General features: G+C 41.4%; 1 long non-coding RNA gene across 2 annotated transcripts in view; it reads left to right on the top strand.

Moving 5' to 3' along the window:
- The window catches only part of LOC140426548 (uncharacterized), a 28,354-nt gene extending 15,485 nt beyond the window's left edge, over window positions 1–12,869 (top strand). The window contains exons 2-3 of one of the 2 annotated variants that reach the window (XR_011948226.1): window positions 9,594–9,695; window positions 11,015–12,869. This is a non-coding gene — a long non-coding RNA (uncharacterized lncRNA). Of the gene's footprint in view, window positions 1–9,593; window positions 9,696–10,513; window positions 10,567–11,014 lie in introns of those variants that run through there. The other variant, XR_011948227.1, reaches the window with a different exon arrangement.
- The last annotated feature ends 14,287 nt before the right edge of the window (window positions 12,870–27,156 follow it).

Genomic DNA, 27,156 nt, shown 5'->3' with positions numbered 1-27,156 from the left:
CACCTGCTGTACCTGCTCGGCTATGCGGTGCGCACCAGACAGTGACCCGGGAGCCTCATCAGTTATCTGCCCAACCAAGGTGAGTGTCTCGGCGATGGTGGATGGTGTGGGAGACAGCAGTGCCGCTAGCTCGAGGTCATCGTCCGTTAGGAAGTCTGCTGTGTACTGGTCCCCCTCATGGCCCGGCGCAAGGTGCATGCGGCCCATGTCATGTTGCCCTCCAGGTGAATCCGTGGACTGTGTGGCCGTTCTCTGTGCGTCATCGTCACTGTCCACCCTGTGCCCCTCAGTATTGTCTCTGTCCGTCGTATGTGCGTCCCCATCCAGCGTCCCAGACTGAGAGGATGGCCCTCCTGTCCGACCGACTGCCACCCTCTGGCGTGCGTCCCTGGGTGCGCTGGAGGTTGGAGATGGCCGGCTTTGTCTTGGCCGAGACGACCCTGGACGTTCGGCGGCTGGCCCTGGGGAACACAACGATACGGGGTTCGTTAGACACGCTGGGCCGGGTGTATGGTTGTGGTGGGGGCAGTGTGTGAGGGCAGGAGGGGATCGGGGGTGCAGTGGCCAGTGTGAGGGGAGAGGGGATAGAGGGTGCAGTGGCCAGTGTGAGGGGGCGATGACGGGTTGGGGTGGGGAGGACATGCAGGGTTGTCTCACTTGCTTCTGCGCCTCCGACCTGGCATGTCACGTCCTCCCGGGTGGCGGATCCCCCAGCGAGGTCCAGGGCCCTCTGCTCGTGAACATTTAGGGGGTGCAGCACAGGAGAACCCCCTCCGGTTCTCATACTCTGACGTTGGTTGTGAGCTGTCTTGTCCTGGGGGGTTGGATAAAGCATCACGATTAGGCGGGTATCATCAGGGCGTGCAGATATAAGCTATATTAATGCTGTGTGAGGAGACAGTTGGAGCCACGCCATGGCATCTCTCCAGGGGGGGTCCCGGTGCTCACGTGGGTCGAGTACAACGTTGTGCACCCTGAACCCCCCCCCCCCCCCCGCCCCCACTTCCTAGCCTCCCACAACATCCTTGGTTAAATTTTAGCAGGTCCCAGGGATTTATCTATCTTGATGCGCTTCAAGAATTCCAGCACCTCCTTCTCTGTAATATTTACATTCCTCAAGACATCACTATTTATTTCCCCAAGTTCCCCAACATCCATGCCTTTCTCAATAGTAAATACCGATGAGAAATATTCATTTAGGATCTCACCCATCTCTTGCATATCCGCACATAGATGATCTTGTAGATCCTGAAGAGGCCCTACTCTCTCCCTAGTTACTCTCGTGTCCTTTATGTATTTGTAGAAGCTCTTTGGATTCTCCTTTGCCTCATCTGTCCCCTTTTTGCCCTCCTGATTTCTGTCTTAACCCTACTCTGACAACCTCTATTCTCTTCAAGGGATCCTAGCTGCCGATGCATGTCATATGCCTCCTTTTTGACCAGGGCCTCAATATCCTGAATCATCCAGGGTTCCAGCTTCTACCAGCTGTGCCCTTCAGTCCGAAAGGAATGTGTTCACCCTGAACCTTGATTAACACACTTTTGAAAGCCTCCCACTTACCAGCCATCCCTTTGCCTGCCAACAGACTCCCCCAATCAACTTTTGAAAGTTCCTGTCTAATACCATCAAAATTGGTCTTGCCCCAATCTAGAATTGTAATTGTAGACCTATCATTCTCCATAGCTATAAAATAAATAAAATTATGGTCACTGGTCCCAAAGTGATCCCTCACTAACACTTCTGTCATCTGCCCTTCCTTATTTCCCAAGAGGTCAGGTTTTGCCCTCTATCTTGTCGGGTCATCCACATACTGAATGAGAAATTCCTCCTGAATACACTCGACAAATTTCTCTCCATCTAAGCCCCTAATGCTATTGCTGTCCCAGTCAATGTGGGAAAGTTAAAGTCTCCAACTATTACTACCCTATTTTTCTTGCAGCTATCTGTAATCTCCTTACATATTTGCTCCTCAATTTCCCACTGACTGGGGGTATGTAGTACAATCTTATCAAAGTGTTCTCTCCCTTCTTATTTTTCAGTTCTACCCATATAGACTCAGAGGGCGAACCCCCAGATATAACCTCTCTCTGTACTGCCGTGATATTCTCCCTAAATAAAAACGCAACTCCCTCTCCTTTCTTACCTCATGTTGTCTTTCTTATAGCATCTGTATCCTGGAACATTGAGCTGCCAGTCCTACCTCTCCTTTAGCCCTGTTTCAGTAATAGCAAGAAATATCCCAGTCCCACATACCTAACCATGCCCGGAGTTCATCTGCCTTGCCCGTCAGGCCTCATGCATTGTGCAGTTTAATCTGGACTTCCCTTGCTCTCTGCCGTGCTTCCTCAGATCATCTGTCCGGTCATGTTTTGTACACTTCCCCCTGCTTTATTTCTCTTAGTCTTACTGGCCCATTCACCGAGCTCTCCACAGTTTGTACTGTGGCCCTTTTTGATTTTTGACTTTGATTTCTCTGCCTTTCAGTTTTCCCCCTACTGCCTTTTGTTTCTGTAACCACTTTAATTCCCTCTCACTTCCTGTAACGGTTGCCATCCCCCTGCCACATTAGTTTAAACCCTCCCCAACAGCACTAGCAAACACTCACCCTATTACATTGGTTCCAGTCCTGCCCAGGTGCAGACCGTTCGGTTTGTACTGGTCCCACCTCCCCAGAACCGGTTCCAATGTCCCAGGACCAGAACCGGTTCCAATGTCCCAGGAATTTGAATCCCTCCCTCTTGCACCATCTCTCAAGCTACGTATTCATCTTATCTATCCTGACATCCCTACTCTGACGAGCATGTGGCAATCCTGAGATGACTACTTCTAAGGTTCAACTTTTTAGTCTAACTCCTAACTCCCTAAATTCAGCTTGTAGGACCTCACAGCTTTTTTTTAAACCTAAATCATTGGTGCCTATATGCACCACGGCAGCTGGCTGTTCACCCTCCCCATCCAGAATGTCCTGCAGCCGCTCCGAGATATCCTTGAATCTTGCACCAGGGAGGCAACATACCATCCTGGAGTCTGATTTGCATCCACAGAAATGCCTGCCTAGTCTCCTTACCATTGAGCCTCTATCACTATGGCTCTGTCACTCTTTTCCCTGCCCTCCTGTGCAGCATAGCCAGCCCCAGTGCCATGAACCTTCCCCTGGCGAGCCATCTCCCCCAACAGTATCCAAAACAGAATATCTGTTTGAGGGAAATGACTGCAGGGGACCCCTGCACTACCTTCCTACTCTTCCTCTGTCTGGTGATCACCCAATTCCTATCTCCCACAGTAATTATTAACTGCGGTGTGACCAACGTGCTATTCACAACTTCCTCAGCATTGTGGATGCTCCAGAGTGAATCCATTCACAGCTCCAGAGTGCTGCTGCCCGCGACTGCTCTCTTCCCCCACCTGAAGTCCTTCTCTCTTAACCTTTAAGTTAACTTACAACAGCAATACAATGCCAAGAGAAAAATGAAAATAAAAACTACTTACCAGTCAATCACTTATCTGCTGGCTGTGACATCATGGTTCAATTTCTTTCTACCTCTCACTTGCCCTCGAGTCTCCCTCATAGGTCAGCCTCTCCACTCCTCCCAATGATGAGCACCTCTTCCCCGCAGCTCCAAATTCCACCGCAGCTCCAAATTCTCAACACCCTCTGGGTGAAATCTCACTCGAGCTGACTGGTTGTGTGCTTGCTTAACCTACTGCCTTATATAAAGCTGAGGTGAGCTGGGATGACTCACACACAAGATTAAAATTCCTGAGTAATGACCCCTATTGAGGCCCTAATTGGGCTTCAGTTGATTGACAGATAACTGCCTCATATCTAATTGGATCAGGTGCTTATTGCCCTTTAAACTAGACTACTGAAATTTTAAAGAGAAACACTTACCAACTGTTCCCACTCACTGTGATACACTGTTACAACAAAATCCTGGCCCACTAGTACCCATTTCTGACAGATAAACTAAATCACAGCACAGTAACTATCTGCATCATGAGGAATTTGGGTTCAGAGTTGATGAGTCTGAGGTGTAGACATTATAATGCATGGCAGTTACCTATCTAGGTGGTAGTTACCTAGATACCCCGGGAGGCAGTCACAGAACTATGGTGTGGCTTAGATTTGGTTAGTTGTCAGGGTCAGGAGGATGTGATTGCAGCTCAGGCTTTTCAGGAGACCACAGGTGCAGTGATGGAGGAGCCTCAGGCTTTACTATTGCCCAACATGAACACACAAGTCATGTGGATGGGTCTGAAGACTTCAGAAAGGATGGGAAACAGACCATAGCACAGTGGTTCACCCGAAAACCGGAGAATCTCGCCCGAGGTCAATGGAGTACTCAATTGTACGCGGCTCGTCCGTTCTTGCGGTGGGCAGGGGGAGAAAATCCAGCCCATATTTTGTGTCTGGCCTCACAGTGGAAGATACAGTGGACCTATTGGAAATTATGAGGAATCATACTTATATTGAGATTTTAATTAATATTAGTGAAAAAAAGAGTATTTGAGAAATTAATGGGACTTAAAATTAACAAATAGCCGGGATCTGATGGCTTTCACCATAGTGCTTTAAAAGAGGTGGTTACAGAGGTAGCGCTTTGATTTTGATCTTCTGGAATTAACTAGCTTTGAAAACATCTAGAACATGGATTGGAAGGTAGCAAATACAGACCCGCTCTTCAAGAAAGGAGCAAGAGAGAACACGGGAGGCTACAGATCCATTAGCCTGGCATCAGTAGCAGAAAAATACAAACAATTGTTATTAAGGTTGTTAAAATTACAATAAAAATATTTCCAAAAATAATTATTATTAAGGATGTGATTACAGGACATTTGGAAAATCACATTGTGATTCGGCTTAATCAACGTGATTTTATATTGGGCAGCGAACACTGAGAAGGTGTGGGGTTGAAGTCGGGAGCCGGAGGCTTTGTGAGTGAAGATGGAGGCCGCTCCCGTTTGCCTCAGGGAAATATTCAGGTAGTCTGGTGGTGGTGACCACGCTGAAGGTATGCAGGTGATTTTGGCAGGATTTTAGGGGCGGGGTCGAAGCTAATGCCGATCAAGGGAATCATGTATTTGAACCGGCGAGACTGGATGCTAGGTTTCGGGGGTGGATGGAGTGGGGGGTGAAGGGTGATGGAAATGAAGGAATTATTTCGAGAAGGGCATGTTCGCGAGCTTGGAGGAATTGAAGGAGAGGTTTGAGATTCCGCGGGGAGAGTCCGTTAGGTGGATGCAGGTGCAGGATTTCGCTCAGAAGTTGTTCCTGATATTTTTAGTGGCAATGCCCTCCTCGTTGTTGGAGGAGGTGCTGGCAGAGATAGGGCTGGAGGGGGGATCATCGTGGCGATCCACGGGAGGATCTTGGAGGAGGACATGGCAGCGTTGGAGAGGGTTAAGGCCAAATGGGAGGAGGCGCTGGGGATGGCGCTGGAGAAGAGGTTGTGGCAGGAGGTGGTGCAGAGGGTGAATGCCTCAACCTCGTGTGGGGCTGGTGCTGGTGCAGCTAAATGTGGTACATAGAGTACACCTGACAAAGTCAAGGATGAGTCAGTTGTTTGAGGGGGTGGAGAACATTTGTGAATGGTGTGAGAGGGGTCCAGCCAATCATTTACATATGTTCTAGTCCTGCCCGATGTTGGAGAAATTCTGAAGGTCGTTTTTCAGCACCATGTCCCGAAAGACGTGCTTGTTAGGTGAATTAGACATTCTCCCTGTGTATCTGAACAAGCTTCGGAATGTGTCGACTAGGGGCTTTTCACAGTAACTTCATTGCAGTGTTAATGTAAGCCTACTTGTGAAAATAAAGATGATGATTATTATTATTATTATTAAAGATGAACTGCACCTTTAATTCAAGTGACTGGTAGACTGAGGATTGACTTATGACCTCAGGCAAGGCAGGTTGCAAAGAGCTGATTATATTTCAGATCAGCAGATTCAAGGGAGATCAGTGCTGACCCACCATGATAGATTGGGTTGTCGGCCAATGCACTGTTTCAATTTGCCAGGCCATATGAAAGGCCGCTGCTCATTGGGGGTTGGGGTTTTATCTGGAGTGTTCCTTCCTTGTGTGACGGTGTTTGCTTTTACTTTCATTTTGGCCAGAAGCTGGATGGTCACAGCCATGATCTCTCCCTCATCTAATGGATTCTGAAGATCCAAAGTGAAGAACTTTCTCTTTCCGCAGCAAGACTGAATTGCCAGGAGATCCACTCCAGCACCAGCTGATAGCAGGATCAGTTGTTTAAAACCCTTTTACAAATCTTGTGTGGGGAACTCTGTTCTTATCTCAGTGAGGCTGTTGGTCATTCTGGTGGAGTTGGAAACAAGTAAGAATTAAACAGGCCTGAGGCGGATCCTTTGAGGGAAAGCGCGGGTTAATACAAGTTAAAGTGATTCCCCAGAGTGAATTCTACAGCCTGGTCACTCTTAGAGTTGAGAGTCTTTGGAACTCTCATTCTCGAGGGCTCTTGCCACACAGTCAATGAGTATATTCAAGACTGGGATTGATAAGGTTTTTAGGCACTAAGTGAACCATGGAATCTGGGGAGAGGGCGGGATAGTGGAGTTAATTTAGGAATTCAGTCATGATATTGTTGAATGCTGGAATGATGTGCACTTGCTCCTGTTTTCCTATTCTTGTGTAAACAAACTCTGTAAATTTGGGAACTGTTCCCATCAGAATGATTTTATACAGAATTGTTGGTTTTACAAATGTTGACATAAAAGGCAAGGAAATTATGGTAAACCTTTAGAAATGATGGTTAGATCTCAGATGGGAGTATTTCCGGGCAATACACTTTAGAAAGGACATCAGGCCTTGAAGAAGAGGCAGAGATTTACTGACAATGCGCCTGAGATGAAGAGTTTCAGTTATCTGGACAGACCTGAGAAGCTGGGATTGTTTTGCTTCAGGAAGAGTAGGTTCAGGGGAGATTTAATGGAAATTTGTAAAATTCTGAGTGACTTTGTGTAGAGGAAAACGGGTTTCACAAGCAGAGGGGATAGATTATAAATCATTGGCAAAATTGACAGAGGCAAGATGAGAAGAATGATTTTTTAATTCCATGAGTTGTCTTGACAAAGTAGTGGAAAGAAATGTAGTAGTCGCTGCAAAGGGGAATTGAATTGCTACTGAAAAAGGAAAAGTTTTTATGCATTGAATTTAACATATTGCAAAATACAAGTGCTAAACTGACAATATGGTGAGGTTGTAGACGTTATGATTATTCCCTACTATCTTGTGGTAACAGTACTGCACTGTGTTCACTAAATTTTAAATAGTTATAATTGATTAACTAAATTTGCACCAGACCCAGCTGAAGTGGAAAATACATTTTTGGACCCCTATGATAAATGCTCTAAATGTCCCTTTTAGAAATGATTTATGCAGATATATGTAATAGAACAAAGCCACATTGTAAGCAGATTCACTATATGGCAGCACAAATAACATAAATCAAAGTCCACTTGTCCAGTCACCACAGTCTCATATCGAACAAAAGCAGCCCACTTCAGCCAAATTCAGTAATTATAAAAATAAATGAAATGTAAATGTAAATGTAATGAAATAAGTTTCCATAGATTAAACAACCATTCCCCCCAAAATTAGCTGATTTAGTGCATTGATTTGGATCATTTCAGCTGCTATTCCTGTGAAATATTAAGATTCAGAAAGAATTGGCATCGGGCATTTCACTGTGGGATAAATTTAATTTACGGAAACATTTCAGCAAGAATCTAACAATGTTGCTTTCAAGGTATTGGACTGTCTAAAATCAGATCTGACATCTCTTAAAAAGCACATTCCTCAAGCATGTGTTTACACTCCAACTTCAGTGTCACAACCAAGCAGGCTCTACTTCACTACAAAGCTAAACTTGTGCTGATTGCAGTCAGATCAGCAATCTAACTCAACACACTCGGGACCTGAAACTGAAACCCCAGCAGCTGGTGGTTTCACACCCAAATGCACATATCCCTCCCTCAGTTTAAAGAAGGTCTTGGCAGTTCAAATTTCCCAATTTCCAATTTCCTCCCATGTGGACTGCTGTGGCTCTGTAATTTTTATACCCCTCTTTGCAAATGCTGCACACCTCTCTGCAACCCACCCCCCTCTCCAAAACTAACCTTCGGTACCTTCCCAAGTTGTCCTTTGCAGATGAGTTGAATCAGGAGAGCTTTCCAATCCATGTTGCCTTTTTATAAAATATGAATAAATACATTGCTATGAAAAGCAATTGGAAAATGTAAACTTCGGATGAAGTACAAATGCATCAGGACTTTCACAACCAGCTTACATGGCTAACCATGTATTGCACAAAATCAATTTAAACATAGATTATAAGCATGGTCAGTCAGCATCAACAGAATTTAATTTAATCAAAGAAGAATCCATATAATTTCAGTTCACAGTTCAGTAAATTCCTTTTTTGCTGGGGCATTAAGTGTTGGCACTTTGACCATTGTCCAAAGCTTTGGATCATTTTAAAATTCCCTTTTACCATAGCTCATGGTTGGAATTGTATTTTGTTCTCTGGTGATGTTTCACCCAGCTCTTCAAATTGCAGCAAATTCAAGAGTGACTAGGACTGGATTTACTTTTTGCACTTCAACAGCATGTTGAGATAATATTTATTGGAAAATATGAAACATTAAAAAACTGCCACAAATCAGTGATCAGTATATTCTTATTCTATACATCATCACGAACTGTCCCCAAGGAAAATTATGAATCCATGGCATGCTGTATTTTCATTTTATTTTTGGAAGTGACATTTTGCTTGGTTTATGGGCATAATAATAATCATTATGTTGTGAATAAAATCATCATATAAAAATGTGTGTCACACCAACTGAAAGTCTATAGATGCATCTATTGACCCAGTGGGAACAATTAATTAGGACTTCTGCAAGTGGTCTCTGTTAATTTTCTTCCTTGAACCAATCCACAGTAAATCATATCTGTAAACTTTCATTACTCCACCATTAAGGCCATGCTTTCAGCTATGGAGTCCAGAAACTCTGCAAACGTGCCCCTCAAACTCCTCCTCCTCCTTTCAGACACTCCTTAAAACCAACTTCTTGGACCAAGCTTTTGTTCATCTGCCCCAATAGCTCCTTATTTTGCTTGTATCAAATTGCGTCTGATAATTCTCCCATGGGGTGCCCTGGAATGCCATTGTTCTGCCAGGGGTGCTATATAAATGCAAATTGCTATTCTTGTGAATTAGAGGAAGTGGCTCACTTGTCCTGGCGACGGTCATGGAAACACCCGAATGTAAATGACCCCCCCCAACAAAAAAAAACCCCAGCTTCATCTGAAAAGGATGTTCTCCTGACCAAGGGAAGGTTGGACTCAAATCACAACACACACATCCAGCTCATCTGCCAAATATTTACAAATTATTTGTGCAAACCCATTTGAAGCGCCGGTGCTAATCTCTCTGGGTAAAACGTCACCCCTATTCCCACAGCTTTTAGCCTCCAGCTGGAGATCGGCGCGCTGTCAGAACCTTTCGCCGTACTTGTTTTTTTACACACAATGTATGCACGCAGTATTAAACGTTCCCTTTGTGTTAAAGGCGGGTCAGCAGACCTACGTGGACCGAGAGAGCGGCTACCTGGTATTGACTCGTCTGGCCCACCTGCAGCGCGGGAAATGCTGCGGCTCCGCTTGCAGACACGTGAGTAACAAGCCTTCTTTTGTTTACATCCGTCTCCCATTTCCAGCAGGAATTTCCTCTTCCCTGACCCTGTGAGCCCAAAGTCAAACTCCAAAATAAATCCTGTCAGTGATGTGTGCCCCTTCTGGTATACCTGGGTGGTTGTCAGGGTTTTACTGTGTTGCATACGGCACAATCTGACACTTTTTAATCATAAAGTACTGGGACCAATTCTCACGGCATTGTGATTGACAACGTTAACATTGAGTTTGGAGATCTGGATGGAAAGATGGAAGGGGATTTAAACATTATATCAAAGGAGAACATTTAAAATCTAAACTTTTTTCACCCCGTTTTAGTTTGAAACGATTAATCCCCCGCCCCCACCCCCAAAAAAAAAAATTGAAGGCAATTTCTTAAAATATGGAAAGCCATCTTTCCGAAGGGCTTTTTGCCACATGTCTTTTTCCCAACTGGTCGGGTCACGTCCAGTTTCATGAAGGGAGTTCAAATTAAATTGTTTCTTCAAACCGAGACACCCTGACATAAATCAACGAGTTCCACTAATGGGCTCGGTCACTTTCGACATAACGAAGCTCGGCACTTGAGGAGACATGTTTAGGAAGTGCGGTTTCCTGAACAGTAATCAATCCCACTTGTTGCAAAGTCGTCTTTCAGAAACATTTTTTTAAGCCCGGGGGGCAGCTTGTCGAGGAAAGCGGCGTTTATCCCACGTTAATTGATATGTGTGAAGAATCTTCAAGCCCCTCACTGTTAGGTGCCCGTTACCTCCATGGGCACAAGAGGGAATCATATCTTGTTTTCAAATCTCTCCACAGTGCCCTTACAACCACGTCAACGTTAGAGACCCAACGAAAAGGAAACGTTTCAATTCCAGCTTTTACGTCTGAATTTGGTGACAAGCGGGAGGCAAGCCATGGGAGATGATCCGGGTTTGGGGGGTGGGGGGACACAGAGTTGGATCGTCCGTGCTGGGTGCAGAAGAACCTCAGAAGAAATACTGCTGGAGTTTTTTATAATCCTACTGATGTTTTCCATCCCCACCTTCCTGACTTGAGTGCCATTGGACCGCTTCATGGAACCTTTCCACAATGAAAGATGGTAGACAATTGTTCTCACTGTTCCTGTGCTGTATTGTTCTTTGTTAAACATGTCTCAAACAGACCGCTGTTTTGAAAGGTTAATTCACTCGGGTGAAAATGATTTCAGGAAGAATTTAGTTACCCCCTCGCCCTCCCAAGAACAAAATAAAGTGGTGAATGTGGAAAAGTGGTTTAGAAATATTACTTGAAAGTCATTCACGCTTGATTTATTGGCAGGGCTGATGTCCGCCCGGGGCGGGATTATGGTCCCACTGAAGTCGGACTTGAAGGCGGGAACCGGGAGGAAATCTTGAATTGACCAGGTGGACTCACGAGTTGGATGCCTCCCTGTCTCCGGCGAGCTTGTCGGGGGGCGACAGAGTTTAATTAATTGAAGAATTTGAGATACATACCATATGCATGCTTATTCAGAAATAAGAAATTAGTTTCAGGAATTCAATGGAATGTAGACATCTGACTGGCTGGTGATGTAAACTACCACCCATTTCCTATTTTTTATATTGCGATGGTTGCATTTTGTAATTTAATATGTTTTTTGATCATTTTGAGTTCCAACTTGAAGTAGGTAGCCACACTGGTGCGTTTGAGTTTGAAGTTTGTTGATTCAAATCCACTCCCAGCACACAAACCAGAATGATTCTGCAATGTATCATGAAGTTAATGCTGCTTTGATGGGAATGTCATCCTTTGGATGGGATCTCTGTCCATTCTGATGGTTCAGGGAGAGCAAGATCAAAATTCCATGTCGGAATTTTCGGGGCAGCACGGTAGCATTGTGGATAGCACAATTGCTTCACAGCTCCAGGGTCCCAGGTTCGATTCCGGCTTGGGTCACTGCCTGTGCGGAGTCTGCACATCCTCCCCATGTGAGCGTGGGTTTCCTCCGGGTGCTCCGGTTTCCTCCCACAGTCCAAAGATGTGCAGGTTAGGTGGATTGGCCATGATAAATTGCCCTTAGTGTCCAAAATTACCCTTAGTGTTGGGTGGGGTTACTGGGTTATGGGGATAGGGTGGAGGTGTTGACCTTGGGGTAGGGTGCTCAAGGGTGCAAGAGCTGGTGCAGACTTGATGGGCCGAATGGCCTCCTTCTGCACTGTAAATTCTATGAAAACAATTCTATGAAAATTCCATGTCACTATCCAAATAGGATTTGTGTGTTATTTTGTCCTTCTGGAGTCATATCCCCAAAGTGCATTAATTAAGTCATCTTTTGGTTCTGTTTTTATTGTGGTAGTCTGCAGAATGGCTGTTTTATTCACGCACAACCAAGTTGCTGCATTTCAAAGTAAGTCATTGCATACTATCTAATCCTCCCTCAAATCTTCACTTCCAATAATAGAAGTAACTATGTACTGTGTGCCCTAGTATACTCCCTTTTATCCTATAGCAATGATTTTGTTATTTGTTGTATTAAATAAATATTCTTACTCTGCTGTGATGTGGAAAACACAACATTATCTGGGAACAAATAATAATAATCTTTTATTGTCACAAGTATGAAGTTACTGTGAAAAGCCCCTAGTCACCACATTCAATAAATGAATACAATTAACATTATCAGTAAACTACAATATAATCAATAATTACACTATATTACGGTAAATTTAGAAGTTTTTAAAAAAAATCAAAATTACACTTTAAAACTGCCTTATTCTGTCTTTTCAATTTGAGGCTTAAGCTGTTTAATTTTACTGCCTGCTCCCTGACTTGGCATAACTTCTAACAAATGCATACTCTTTTCTACTATTCAGCCAATTTCTTATTGACTGCCAAATTTTATTTGGAATCTCAGGAACAGCTTTAAGATTAACTAGTTACCTTTCAGAAATAACTTTGCCAATTATGTTTTGGGGGTCTTTGTGCCCAAAATCACAGAGCCTCCTTGGCTGTCTTGGAATGTCACCTCATGAAAAAGGTCAAGGAGAATGGCTGGGCAGCATCTGCTCCTTCAAAGCATGGCGTACTCTGAAATGGTCAGGCACACTATTCAGTTGTATCAAAGTGATGGATAACATATGGAGGCCTTATTATGCATCCCAAAAATAAAAGTCAGTCAGATTATTAAAAGTAATATTGGCTGTTGTTTACTAAATTATTGTCTTATATACAATTCTTGCAATGAATTGCAGTATTTTGGCACAACATGGAAGACTAATGGCCTGTCAATCTTATATCTGCTTTGACAGCCTTGTTAATAATGGGGCAATACACTAACCAGTTTCTAATCTTCTGACATCTTCCCAATGTTCATCACTTCACTCATAACAACTGACATTGCCTCAAAAATCTTCTCTCTTTGACACTTTTAGATATGTATATAGGACAAGAGGGCATCACAGCCATTTTGTAAAGAATATTATTGATGAAATATCATCTACATTAGTAAAAGAGGCTGATGTTAGTGCGATCAAAGTGTATCTTTGGGATGAAGGCAATAGGATTGAACATAGCAAGAGTTTTCAACATGTTTCCCAGGGTATCACTGTTAATCTTAGTCATATTATGTACAAAGAATCTTTAAAAAACACCATTTATTAAATAATCTATTTGGAAAAAATTCTCCCATTGTATTTTAGTGATTATATTAATTTGCGTGATGCAAGCATTGTGGTTAAACGCATTGTTACAATTGGGTGCCCTTCAACATAAGAAAAACTTGCATTTATACATCAGCTTTAACATGTTAAAAAATTTCCAAGGTGCTTCACAGGAGTATTATGAAATAAAATTTGATTCTGAGCCATATAATGATATTAGAACAGATGACCAAACGCCTGGCCAAAAAAGTAGGTTTTAAGGAGCTTTTTAAACAAAAAGAGCAAGTTAAAGTGGCAGAGAAATTTAGGGACTGAATTTCAGAGCTTTGGACCTTGGAAGCTGAAGGCGTGGCCATCAATGAAAGCATGAGTAAAACTGAGGCTGCTGAAGAGGCCAGAATTGAAGAAGTGCAAAGACCTCAGGGTGTTGTAAGTCTGGAGAAGGTTACAGAGAAGAAGGTGAGTGACCATAGAAGGATTTGTGTACAATGATAAGAATTTTGAAATTTGAGGCCGGGAACCAATTGCCAGAGTGAGGCATGGATTTGATAGTTTGGGAATGGATTTTGTGGCTGGATTCGAAGATCATGGCTTCGGTCCTTCCACTACTTTTTTAATGGAGGAAATTTCTGCTTATTCGGTACTCTTCTGTCAGACACAGACTGTCAAATCAGAGACAGCGGAGAGGTCGAGGGAGTTGTGGTGAGGTAGAATTGGGTGTCATCAACATACAGGGAGAACCTGTAGATTTGTGTTTGGATGATATTAGTGGGGCAGCATGTAGGAAATAAGTGGTTCGGGACCAGGTGGATTTGGAAGTAATGTTTGGGAGGAGGAAGAAAAGCATTACAGGTGATTTCCTTTTTCCTCATTTCTGGAAGCAGACCACACACATTACAAACTGTTCTCTCGTATTAAGTTAGCATAGCTCCAATTTAATAATTAAGCTTTAACATGGTAGATCACTTATTGAAAAAAATATTAGTCTGCCAACTGTCAATTTGGAGCTTAGAAGTAGCACAATTTGTGACAACAGTATATGGGCTACACCAAGATTTACATACTAATAAAATAACTTCAAAGAAATAGGCAGGATACTCTCACTCAAAATGTATACTATATATAAACTGGATTAATATTAATATTCACAGTTCTTCCAGCTTCTTGGTAAATTTGTGATAAGACATCATCACTAGTATATATGTATACAATGTTGACAGAGCTCTGTCTAACCGTATCTGCGATGGCACAAAGAAAAGAAAGTGATGAAGGCTAAAAGATCTGACATTTATAAATCTCTGTGATGTAGAAGCGGCTTCTTTGAAGATTGTCTTCAACAAGCAGAATCTGAGCAGACAAACATCTCAGTAAAAGATGGAAAGATGGCCTGGATATTGTGTCTCTTCTCAGTATCTTTCACGCTGTTTAACTAGGCTGCTTTCATCACAGAACAGTTGGAGGTTACAATTTTTAGTTTCAGAAATTGGAGTGATTTAATGTAAAATATCCGCCATGCAGAGATGATCGTATAAAAACAATGGACTATGTTTTGGGCACCAAGCACAGTTATGAAACAAGAATTAAAGTATTTTAGCCAAACATCCACATTGAGTAAGTCGATAAGGTGAATTCAACTGAAAAGTAGTTCAATTGGACACTTGACACCTGGACAGCTTGTTGTAAATTGTGTCTATTTGCATTACATCCATTAATGTTGCCACAAACCAAAGGAAATTTCATAAAGATAGCCCAGCGACACAGATGGCTGAAACCATTTAATGTAGAGTTACGATATTCAAAACAAATGGAAAAAATCCTATATTGGGTTTACACATTACCAATAAAAGTGAGAGAGACAAAAATACATTTGTCTGATTGCTGTAACTGTTACAAGAACTTGTTCCAAAAGCTGTGATTCAAGAATAATTCTTGTCTTGTAATGTTGAACATGTGGAAGATTTAATCCTGCAAGATCAAGCTGTACTATTATTGACCCCCATACACTCCCCTTGTTACTAAGGCAAGCATTTTTTTGTGGTAAGGGTAGAGGATCCATTTCAATGTAGATAATGATATATTAGTAACAATACCCTATATGAGCTGGCAATATTCCAATTTACCACATCTGTATAATATATACGGACTAACCTTTGTCTGTTTAGGGGGAGCTTGATGCTAATAGATGTATATATTCTTAGGCAGAAAATTGTAGATCTTTGAAACATGTTGGCATCTTGTGTAGGGCATGCCAATTCATTAAATATTCTTCAGGCAAGAGCTGGACATTTTTTTGGTTAGGTATTTCAGAAAATGCAGGGTCATAGTGATCTCCTGAACTAGCTTTGGGTTAAAGAGGAACGTCTGAGATTTTGTTCCCCCACAGAAGCCTGGGTTTTCACACCTTCCAGGCAATTACATAGTTTTGGGTGGGTTGGAAAGTGTGTATTTTGTGATTCAACACACCACAATTGGCTGGTTCAGGCAAGATGGGCCAGAGGATCGTTATCTGTTCACCATTGTTCATATGTTTATATAATCCTATCATTTTAAACTCCTTGTTGAGATCACACTCCGTCACACTATCTTCCCTTCCTGAACCCCCCCCCCCCCAACCTTATAAACTCAAGTAAATGCAATCCAGTATATGTCCTCCTTATTTGGGGGGGAGATAGTGAGGTAATGATAATGTGACTGGACTAGTAATCTTGAAGCCCAGGCAAATGCTCAGGGTACATGGGTTCAAATCCCACTATGGCAACTCATGGAATCAATTTTTTAAATATGGAATTAAAAGCTGGTATCAGTAATGGTGACTGTGGAACCATTGACAGTTGCCCTAAAAATTCATCAGTTCCCTCATGCCCTTTTGGGAAAGAAATCTGTCATCCTTACTTGGTTTGGCTTACATGAGATTCCAGACCCTCAGCAACCTGACTGTTAACTGCCCTCTGAAATAGCCTTGCAAGCCACTCAAGGGCAATTAGGGATGGGCAACAAATGCTGGCCTTAACTGTGATGCTGACATCCCATGAAAGAATAATTTTAAAAACTTAATCCGATAAGCCTTAGCACCCTTCTGGTGAATCTGTGCTCTACTCCCTCCATTCTTAATATATCCTTCCTGAGGTGCAGGGTGAAGGATTGAATACAATAAACTAGAGGAGCCTGATAAAGTGTCTGGACCACTGAAGAATGAATTCCTCCCCTTTCTTTCCTAAGCTCCTTGAGATAAAGGCTAATATTCTGCTCGCCTTTTTAGTTACTTTTGTACCTGTACACTAGCCTTTCTTGATTTGTGTATCTCCACATTTTCTAGTCTCTCGTCAGTAAGATAATATTCTGATTTGTCTTTCTTGGATCCAAAGTGAGTGACCTCTAAATCCCCACATTGAACTCCATCAAACATATCTTTGCTCACTCATTTAATCTGTCTGTGTTACTTTGTAATTTCCTGCTCCCCTCTCGCCGACTTATTGTACTTCCTAACCTGGTGACATCTGTTGTGTACATTTCTTTATCCACATCAATGATGAGGAAAAACTAATGGATCCCCGTGGAATACTTCCTGTCATATTCCACCAATCAAGAAATGGAAGTATTTGCTAAAAGACAAACCTAGTACATAAGACAAAAGCTCCACTTGTGCATTCAAACAACAATCACACCCTTAATCTCTCTTCTTTGCCCCTACCTCCCAAAGAATTATTAGCCTGTATGCCAAGGTTGCCTCTAATTCCTCACACTCATTTTTGCTGATAATCTCTTATGCAGAACCTTACTAAATGCCTTCTGAAGCCCACATAAACAACATCCATTGGCATTCCTCTGTCGACCTTACTGGTGACCTTCTCAATTAGATTAGTCAGAAATAAATCAATTTTCAGAAATCCATGTTGATTCTCATTGACCAGCTTATACTTGTTCAAATGTATAGTCACATAGTCCCTGATGATTAATTGTAAGAACATTCTCACCAACTGTTGTTAAATAGATATATTAATTCCTTCACAATTGTTAGGTCAAAATCCTGGAACGCACCACCTAATAGCATGGGCTATGGCAGTTCAATAAGAAGGCTCAACTCCATATTCCTACCAGCAATTAGAAATAGGCAATAAATGTTTGGTCTTGTTGGCAACACACACTTCCCATGGATGACAGAATGAAGAAATAAATAATTTCCATTGCTGAACACATGTGTGACATGGACTTGAAGATGGCTGAAGATTATGATGTGTGGTTTCAAGGAAAGTTTTAATTCTGAGGTAACGTCTGAGAAATATTGACTCTCCAGTCTGATAAGATTTCTCACTATGAATCTTCAAATATACTTTAATTTACAAATACGTGGGAATAATTCGCACAATAATCTGATGATGAAGGGTAAGAGGGCAGAGCATAATTGAACTTGAGTGCATAGGCATAATTCTGTTCTCATTTGAAGTCATATATTTGGCCCTGACTTTAATTATAAATTATTAGGTGTAAATACTTTGTGTTGTAATAACACATTTTTGCCAGTGATGGTGCTGCAGTGCTTCCACTGGCAAGAGGTTATATTTACAACAGGACACATTTACATGGACAAATTATATTCTATATGCATTTGAATAGGAATTTATAATAGAATAAGTTCACAGGAAACAATTTTTCATAATGCTGTCTGATTTGCTTTCATATATGTATATTACCATCGTTGGGCACATAGCTGCTCAACTCTATCCATAATCTGTGATTTGACTATCCCCATTTTTGCATACAGAAAGATATTTTTAATATTACTTCTTCAAGTATAGCTGATATCATTCACAGTTAATCTGACTCCACAGATGAGAATATTCTTCATGGAAACCAGTTGAGTCGTGATGTGATCTCTCAATAAAAGTGGAAAAAACAGGAAAGATTTTTTTGTGTTCTGATAAATAGAAGTACAAAATAAAAAGACACAATCTGATGAACATGAAAAATGGTAAACTATCGTACATTTTACACATAACTAATAGCTGTGCCAATGACACAAAACTAAAAAGGATCAAGGGTCTCGGCTCTTCGTGGTCACTTCACTTGATCTTTCCACTGCCTCTTTGTTGTCAGGCTGGTTATCCGATTTCCAGGCCTGTGTAAATCACTATTTCCTTTAGTTGAATATCAAAACAAAATCACTGTCTTTGCCGCTAATCCCTGCCATGCAATCAATCCTCATCCTCTTCAAACTCTGTTCATTTGCCGCCAATTCCATTCCCTCCTCGGCCACTGTCTTGTACCGAAATAGACTGTGGTTAACTTTAGTCTTTAATTTGACCAGTAGTTTAGCTTTTGATCCCACAAGCTCTCCATGACAAAGACTTCCTATTCCTGTCTCAATAACACCACCCACCTCCATTTCTACCTCAAACTAACTACATACAGCCTCAATTCTATCCAATATCTCCTCACTGGCATCCCATCTATCACCTTCCATAAATGATGACTCCCATGCAAAATTCTGCTGCCACATTCTAACCTACACCAACTTCTAATTTTCCATCATCCCTGTACATGTTGGCTTGCAGCATGCTCCACACAAGGTTTTTAATTTCTGATTCTCACTTCCTGTCGTTACAACCCTCCCATGTATTTTGCATTCCTTCAGCTCTGGCCTCTTTCACATTCCCTACTCCATATACCCACTCTTGGTGGCTTTGACTTCAGCTATCTGGAAATGGAATAGTTCTCTCCTATTCTGGAACCTTTCTGCCTCCACTTTTATCTCATATTTTAAGACACCCCCCCCCCCCTCTTTAAATGGCTGATCCCTGCTCCCATTTCTTATGTTTCTCATGTTCTGAACCCACCTTGGTGACCAAGCTTTTAGTCGTTCCTCTTAATGATTCCTTTGAGTCAGTGTCAATCATTTTTTCTGATAATGCTTCTGTAAAGCACCTTGGGATGTTTGTGTACATTAAAGGTGCTACATAATTGTAGGTTGTTATTAAAATTATGAGCTGTCAATTTAGGACCATCGGCCATTCCTCCATTAAATTAATTCAGTTACATCATGGATGATCAGTATCTCAAATGTATTTATCTGCTTTTGCTGCATATCCCTTCATGTCCTTGGATAACAAAAAACTATCAATCTATTCTCTCAGTATAGAAATTATATCTCTGCGTCTAATCTATCATGTCCCTTATTCATTTTAAACATCTTGATTAGATCACTGCTTAACTTTATACACTAACGGCAGTACAAACTAAGTTTATCTACATTATTTATATATTTCACGCAAAGCTAGAGATTAAACTAGTTTGTTGTCATATACATGTGGTCATTTAAAATGCAACATGTTGATGACCGACCGTTTCCTTTCTTGGTTTATGACTATTCCCCTATTGTAATATTTAAGTTGTACAAAGACAATGACAAGAATTGTGAATGCCTAAATTAATCATATTGAGAACATTTATAATTCAAAAAGGAGGAGACACAGCGGCACAGTGGTTAGCACTGCTGCCTCACAGCATCAAGGACCCGGGTTCAAACCCTGTCCCAGGTTCAAACCCTGTCCCAGGTCACTGACTTTGTGGAGTTTGCGCATTCTCCCCATGTCTGCGTGAGTCTCGCCCACACAACCCAAAGATGTGCAAGGTAGGTGGATTGGCCACACTAAATTGCCCCTTAATTGAAAATTGTTTTTTTTTTAATTATTAAAAAATAATAATTGGAAAAGGACATTGTTTAAAAGTGCTTTTGCAGTATTCTACTTTGTGTAAGAGTTAGTAACTAGTAGATTGAAACAAAGTAATACCACAGTTGACAGGCTCAAATGACAGGAACCACATAGTGAAGCTCAAGTGAAGAAGGGCAAATGTTAAGAAATTGAATAGTTCTTTACTATTTGGCACCAAGTCTCACCCTTCATACTTTCAGTTAGAAAATGAATGGACAAGATGTAGGATGGTTTTGCCACTATTCTATTTCAATATGCCAAATCAGAATTCAGACAAAGCACCAGAATAAAATATTAAATTTACCACATCTGTCAGGCACACTGCCAAATTTATACTAATGTTGCTAACCTATGCTGTTTACTCTCGTGGACCAGGAATTGTGTTAACGTTACCCTAATCCCGAAAAATGTTTGTCCATTCATTCTGAACCAAAGTTCAAGCATATCAGAAATAGAAGCAGGAGTGGGCCATTCAGCTCTTCAAGCTTGCTTTGCCATTCAATTAGATCACGGTTGAGATTTTACTTCAACATCGTTTTCCTGCACTATCCCAATATACCTTGATGTTTTTAATATGTAGAAGTCTATCAATCTTATTATTTGATCAATGTTAACAAATAACACACTCAGTGGATTCCTGAGGGGATGTTGAGTTGTTGGAGGTGCTGTCCTTGCACAAGATATTTTTTTAATATAAATTTAGAGCACCCAATTCAATTTTTCCAATTAAGGGGCAATTTAGCGTGGCCAATCCACCTACCCTGCACATCTTTGGGTTGTGGGGGCGAAACCCACGCAAACATGGGAAGAATGTGCAAACTCCATACAGACCATGACCCAGATCTGGGATTGAACCTGGGACCTCGGCGCAGTGAGGCAGGAGTGCTAACCACTGCGCCACCGTGCTGTCCTTTAGACAAGATATTAAACCAAGGCACTGTCTGCCTACTCAGGAATCTCTGGCATTATTCGAAGAAGAGAGCTGAGTTCTCCCTGGTGCACTGGCAAATATTTATCCTCAATAACATCTTCAACACAAGTTATCTGGTCATTATCTCTTGCGGTTTGTGGAACTTTGCAATGTGCAAATTGATTTCCACATTTCCTACATTATTACTGAGATGATACTTGAAATGTACTTCATTGTCATAAAGCTCTTTGGGGCATCCTGAGGTTATGAAAGACCATTATGTAAATTCAAGTTTTCCTTCTTTTCTTTCAATATTCTCATAATCTTCCCCTGGTGTCTGTAGTGGATGTAAACATTGCCTGAGCCATAAATTTGTATCATCGTGGCTATAGGCAAAACCGGAATTACTTCATGTAAACAATCATTATGCTTTCATGACAGATTAAAAGTCTCTGTGACAATAGCTTGTGAACACTTTTGTTGATACTTGAAATATGTAATCTGCTGTATAACATTACTGAATGAGAACTGTAAGTATTTGGGACATGCATGAATGCAAAATGCAAAGATGATTCAACATCTAGGGGTAGACCATTGACTAGAAATTGAACTATGCCAGTTAGTGAAATCAAGAGTAAAGTCACCATAGTTCCAGATGACCATAGGCTGCTCTTCCCTTTGAGGGGAAGAGCTGACCTGAGGATCACCATATCTTCGGCGAGGAGCAAGGTTGAGAAGACAAGGTCTTCATGAATAACCTCAGCAGGTACGGGAATTGAACGCACGCTGTTGGCCTCGCTCTGCATCATGAACCAGCTGTCCAATGAACTGAACTAAACCAGCCAGCTATATGAAAACTGTAGCTACAGGAGCAAGTCATAACCTGGGAATTCTGCAGCACGTAACCTACCCTGACTCCCCAAAGACTATCCACCATCCATAAAGCATAGTTAAGACGTGTGATGGAACATTCTCCTTTTGCCGGATGAGTGCAGCTCCAACAACACTTTTGTAGCTTGTCACCATCCAGGACAAAGCAGCCTGCTTGATTGGTACCTTATCCACCCCTTTAAACATTCACTCCCTCCAAAACTGTCATACAGTGGTAGTAGGGTGTACCATCAACAGGATGCCCTGCAGGAATGCACCAAGACTATTAGCGACTGTTAGCAGCTTCTGAACCTGCGACCTCAACCACCTAGAAGGTTAGGGCAGAAGATGCATGGGAACACCACCACCTGCAAGTTCTCCTCCAAGCTGCACTCAATCTTGACTTGGAGCTATATTACTGTTCCTTCACTTCCGCTGTACTAAAATCATGGAATTCCCTCACAAACAACACTGTGGCTGTACCTTCACCTCAGTGACTGCAGTTTTTCAAGAGGTTGGCTCAACAGCATCGTCTCGAGCAATTAAGGACAAGCAATAAATACTGGCCTAACCAGCGACAACCACATCCCATGAAGGAACAAATCTTAAATAAATATATTATTCCCAGAGTTGTGTGAAATATTCACAAAGGGATGTGAAGTGACTGATTCCCAACAAATGGTGCGATGGAGTGACTAAGGCAGCTGGCACTTGAGAGATCCAACCATTTTCTTCACAGTAAACTATATCAGTCTGGTCAGTCCCATTATCTTAAATTAAGGCATAATCTTCGGACACGCCAGTGTGAGGGAGGAATCTATTGACGTGGCTGTCTCACGCCGTTGCAATTAGATCTTTTATTTTTTTTTTCATTATTTAAAGGAATTTACAGAACGGGTCACTTGGTCTCCTGAATGAAGAAGGCAGCGAAGAAAGACTCCAGTGGTTATTTTTCACAGAGAGAAAGGATTTTAGCAAATTGTTTTGAGTGAATGAACTGTACATGATTCTAATAAACACATTAAATATTTTGAATCAAAAAAGCAAAGACAAAAGGAATATTATACTGCATCCAATTAGTTCAGAAACATCTCAGCTTTTCTGTATTATAATTCTACATTGATAAATCAAACCACAGCAGAATAGTTAGGATGCCGGTTTCTGCCTGCAATCGACCAGCAAGTTTGAGTGTGTGATGCAAATTATTTTATACAATATCAAACCTATAATAGAAGTACTATTGAATGTTTAATAAAATGTTTTGGGTGCATTGCATCAAATGCACATCTCAGTTAAATTGTAAACAGTAATGCCTTAAGAGATCAGAATTTTGTTATAAGACCGAGTCAAAACCCAATTGGATTGGTCTGTTCCTGATTACTTCTGTAAACTAAATATTGTTGGCTTTTTTATATGAGATTTGTGGTTAGTTCTTTTATATTTCTGTTGTTTTGAAATATTGAAGTATATGTCCAATTAAACCAATTATTGTGTCACTTTTGTGACTCAATTATTCAAATTCCATCAAAAATTGGGCGGTACTTTTGTATTGTTGACTGTCCATGATTATACCTCCTGCTCCCATAACTGCATGCAATGGCTCCATTTACAACATAGCAAAGGAGAGGTTTGAGGTGATGACTTAGGTTTCCATAAAGAGGGGCAAAATGTTCAACTTGGGTGGAGATTGAACCATCCTCCAGTGCTCAATAGTGTTGACAAGCAGGGTCAGTTACCTAGTCCAATTACTTTTCAGCTTTTTGATCCTTGGACTAAATACATTTTCAAGTGAATGGGATAATGCAGCCTGATGTTTGGCAATATTCAAGTTGTGGTCAATCGTGAACACTTTTTACTTGCATAATAGCTCTTAAGCCATTCAGCCAGTATGCTTCAGTTTAAAGCTGTGCTACTTAAAATTTATCTGGAATCAAGTTTCATTACAGCTGCTAGGATTACTTAATGGGCATAAATCTAAAAAGCAACCATGTTGTTTCGAGAATACAGTTTGATTAGGTTCACCCTAACTCAATGATGGTACTTTTACCCCTGAGTCAGAGTCCCAGTTTTAAGCACATAAATATTTATATTGACACCTCAGTGATGGTAAAGGAAGTGCTGCATTGCTGGAGCTATTATCTTTGGATGAAGTGTTTAACTTAAGTCTCATCTTCTTATTCAGATAGACATATGTTGCTGCATAGTTGTACCAATGTACTCAACAACAGTTACCCCCAAACCAACATGATAAAAAAGAATAATTAACTGGTCATTCATTCTAATGCTGTTTGTGGGACCTTGCCACAAGCAATTCATTGCTACTTTGAGGCAACTTCTGAACATAGGAGGCAATGCAACTTTTTCTGTTTTGGCTTATTTTAGTAATAGTTCAATTAAACATATGAAGATATCTCAGCAAGTTAATATAATCTCTCTAGATATCCTTTTCAGATAGAACAACTAGTGTTAAGGTGCCTAAGCATTCATGTCCTTGGCCACATACACATGTACTATGACACATGGGGAGGAACAGAAAAAGGTTAAATCAATGTCCAAAACAATTTGTGAATATTTCAAATTGCAAAATTAATCTTACTGTTTCTGTTATAAAATGTATGCACCAATGAGATATTTTTTAAAAATTCAAACAATCCATCAAATGTGCTATATATGAAGAAATGGGACTGAATTGCCTGGGAGGCAAGGCATCCCGGTTTCGGTAATCACAGCTGTTTTTCCATGGCCCTGTTTATGTAGAAATATAAGGAAAATGTCTCTCATCTGTTAAAGTTCTAGCTGATCTACAGGATAGATCGTTCACCAAATAGAACCCTGGCTCGATAGATCATAACTTTCATTTTTATTTAAGAGACATGGTTAACCAGAGTTACAGGACTGCTGGTAACTTTTAATAAAAGAAAAAGCATTTATTAAACATGAGAAGATAACTATAATACTCTACTCCTTCGCCCCACCTATATCCTGATGTCTGTACACAGGTTTATAAGGATAACACAAGTTACAAAAAGTATCTTGTACTCTAATGTTCTCAGTAAGTACACAGTGCAGGTAAACCAATAAGCCAACTGGGGTCAGACACAACACACTCTGAAACCAAGTGACAGATGTCAACCAATATAACTTCTGTTGATCACTCATCAATTCTCCCCAGATGATTTTCACACTGTGAGCCAACTGGTCTCACTGGAATCTGACAAGTGTTTTCAAATTCCACTCTCAAAAAATACATGGCTTGGAATTGTCTCCCAAACAACACTTTCCCTTGGATGCTTTCACCAAGGATCCACTTTCAGGGTTTCAGTCTCTCCATTCAGTATTCTTCTGCCTTGGATTGCCACATGCATTTAAGATTCCTCACAATATTTCAGACACCTAGTCATGTCAACAAAACAGTGCTGATTCACAGGCAGTAAGTTGTCACCAAACGTCCGATTTACCTCTGATGTCTGTCTTCTCACTTTAAATGTGGTTCAAAGCACTTTCTCTGCATTTTACTTTAACTTTACACAACAGGAACTGGTTCAACTTCTTGTTCTTTGTTCCTTTAACTTAGCTGTCTTCCTGAGACATACTTTTTGTCCCAACTCGCTGGTTTCTGGGCTTCCTTTTGTTCCTTTGGGAAGGCTGTTCTCTGCAGCACCCTTGGCCTGTCCAACTCCCCCTGGGTCCAGCTTAAAACTAAACTCAAAAGTTCTTTCTAACCTCGGATGGCTCCTGATTGCTAATCAACAACTAAGTTTCCCTTTAAACCCCATTTACTTTCACATGGTAAATATTTTAATTACAATGCAGGTACAGTTTAAAGTGACCAAAACCCACAGACCTTTGTTTAACATGAAGGTAAGTAAAATTTTAACCCTTTCTGAAACAGAAACACAAAATGAAACTTAGCTATATCATATCTCTAATACCAACAAATACAAATGTAGATTATTTAAACTACCTCAGTTCCCTGATAGTTCCTATAACCATATCTCTGTTACTCTTGACTTTATCAATGGCCTTCCCTGTCTTTGTTGCTCTTCCACTCTTTCTATTCCTCTATGACTCATGCCCACTTTCTTTCTCCCTGTCTGCCGTGGTCAGCACTTTTTTTGTGTATTGCTTTCAAAAAAATCTGTCTGCATTGTCTTTCTTTTCTTTAATTTCCCTTTATATCAACACATATCCCATGTATGCTCCTTTCTTGATTAGCTGAGGTTTGTATTTTTGAAGGGTACAGCTCACGTGAAAGGTGAGACGAGCAATACATTGTTGGAGATGAGCAGATCAAGTTAGAGGCTAACCTGGCAGGGGCAGCCAGAGAAAATGAGAGGTGGTACACCGGGTCTGGGGAGAATGGGAAACTTAGACCAAAAGAGTTTGGAGAGGAATGGTTGCAGCTGGATTTAGAGGGATCAGTGGGTGCCAGTTCTGCCTGGGGGAGAATTGAAATGGTGGCTTGGAGGAAGCATGAGATTCAGCACTCCACATAATTCAATTGACTCAAAGTCATGACTCCAGGCTTAATGTCACACCCACCAGCTGCTGCAACACATGGGGAGGAAAGGTAAACTACAATTGTGGAGCAGGAGCAGAGACTCCATAGATTGGAGTAAAATTGAGGGCAGCATGGTGGTGCAGTGGTACCACTGCAGTCTCACGGCGCCGAGGTCCCAGGTTTGATCCCGGCTCTGGGTCACTTTCCGTGTGGCGTTTGCACATTCTCCCCGTGGGTTTCGCCCCCACAACCCAAAGATGTGCAAGGTTGGTGGATTGAACATGCTAAATTGCCCCTTAATTGGAAGAAATGAATTGGGTACTCTAAATTTATTTATTTTTTAAATTGGCAGGGAGTGAGAAGAAGAATGTTGGAACCTTACAAGAGCACACCCGGTTCCAAGACTGCAGGGTCCAAGGAGCAGTGTTGAGCTCTCCGACCCAAGATATGAGGGTGAGTGGTGCTGGCCTCTTTTTAATGTAAGTGGATTTGAGTGTTACCACAGATTTGGTGTTTGAGCAGGAATGGAAATGAAGGAGCTGGCTTTGGCTTGAAGGGTATTGAAGCTGAACTGGAACACAGAGTGTGAGTGACCGAACAAAACCTGGAAATGCATTTGAGCACACAGGCTTGTGTAGGTTGCAGTGACAAATCATAATGGATAAGAAGTTGTTTACAAGATAAGTGGATGACCAACCAAGAGCAAAAAGTGGGGACTAGCACAGCCAGCGGGAATCAATGAATTGCCATTCATTAATGAGTATATTCTGCCACAAAGTTAGCAAGACCCATAATGGTGATACCTAATGGTGACAACTAGCCAATCAACT

The sequence above is a fragment of the Scyliorhinus torazame genome, chromosome 7 (genome assembly GCF_047496885.1).
Source record: "Scyliorhinus torazame isolate Kashiwa2021f chromosome 7, sScyTor2.1, whole genome shotgun sequence".
Lineage (NCBI taxonomy): Eukaryota > Metazoa > Chordata > Chondrichthyes > Carcharhiniformes > Scyliorhinidae > Scyliorhinus > Scyliorhinus torazame.
The sequence above is the reverse complement of the archived record's forward strand: the minus strand, read 5'-3'. Positions and strand labels throughout refer to the sequence as shown.